At 42.7% G+C, this 1,199-nt stretch overlaps 1 protein-coding gene across 1 annotated transcript in view; it reads left to right on the top strand.

Moving 5' to 3' along the window:
- Window positions 1–1,199, top strand: part of LOC118749126 (ribose-phosphate pyrophosphokinase 1-like) — a 537,936-nt gene that overhangs the window by 443,143 nt on the left and 93,594 nt on the right. The gene's annotated exons all lie outside the window — the stretch shown is intronic.

Here is a 1,199-nt window from a genome sequence, read left to right as displayed (position 1 = left end):
ACTGTCTTCTCCCGCTTTACATCTATCTCTTTCTTCCCCTTCATGCCCCAGATCCGCAGGCATGAAAGTTTTTGTTTGTGATCGCGGGTGGTAAGCGATGACAAGAACCACGCCATAGGCCGACGAGCTCCAGCCGGGCTACGACCATGCCTGCCCCGCCACAGTTGCCGCCCAAGAAAAGGCTGTCACAACAAAATGGCGCCCAACGTTTTCTTTTAGCCCAATCAAGGCTTTCCACACTTCTTCCTTCCTATTTATATCTTTTATTCTCCTGGTCTTATCTCTACTCTAAACATTTAATTTTTTTAAATTCGCACACGATTTCTTATTTCCTTCTCATTCGGACTGGTTAGGTTTTCTCTTAACAGCTTTGCTATGGCTTAGGTTCAATGCAGATGTGATATGGAGATGACAGAGGGGGGGGGGGGGGGGGGGGGGGGAGGGTACGGTTTGTCATTAGTAGGTACCTTGACGAGTTCAAAAATCATACAAGAAACTTGAGAAAGTGATCACTTTTGTCCAAACCGTAGATAAATGGATAATGTTTTCACTGAAACGTGTCAGAGCTACCGGCAGGTGGGTTCCACATCTGGCTGCCGTGAGGTTACTGTACTCTTTCAGTAGTAGTGGGGTAACTTTAGTGACTTGCATCGCTTCCAGGGAATTAAGCTCAGACTTTTTCTCTGAAGTGACGAGCTAGAAGGAAGATTGGGTAAGATTAGTGACACAGACTCTGGACTGGCAACTGCCGGGGCAACACGAGTTTCACACCAAAACCACGGACTGTTATATATAGATACACATCAGAATCTTAGTTATACAATTCCATTTTTTTATCCTGGGTCCTTTTACATATTTTTGTTAAGTTATTTGATGGCCAAATCAGAGCATAGGGTCAGAGTTAAATCTTGTTCGGTACTTGTGTCAACGAACACTACATAGGACTTCGGTCCACGGGTTGTTCTTAAACGCGTATTTCCTCTTTTGTTTTAATTTTTTTTTGTATACCTGAATACATAGGTTAAGTGAATTTTAAACAATCAAATTGTATTAACGTGGTGAATTTTGCTTGCAAGTTTCTTAGATAGCAGGGTATATGATACTATTTATCTTGAATTTCGCGGTGCCCTTAAGAAGCGGAAATTAGGTGTTGTCCCCAAATTGTGACCAGAGGAAAACTAAGGTGTTTTGGGGTTTTG

This window comes from Rhagoletis pomonella, unplaced genomic scaffold, assembly GCF_013731165.1.
Source record: "Rhagoletis pomonella isolate Grant_MI unplaced genomic scaffold, Rhpom_1.0 Rhpom_scaffold_00014, whole genome shotgun sequence".
Lineage (NCBI taxonomy): Eukaryota > Metazoa > Arthropoda > Insecta > Diptera > Tephritidae > Rhagoletis > Rhagoletis pomonella.
This window is presented reverse-complemented; position numbering and strand designations above follow the sequence as displayed.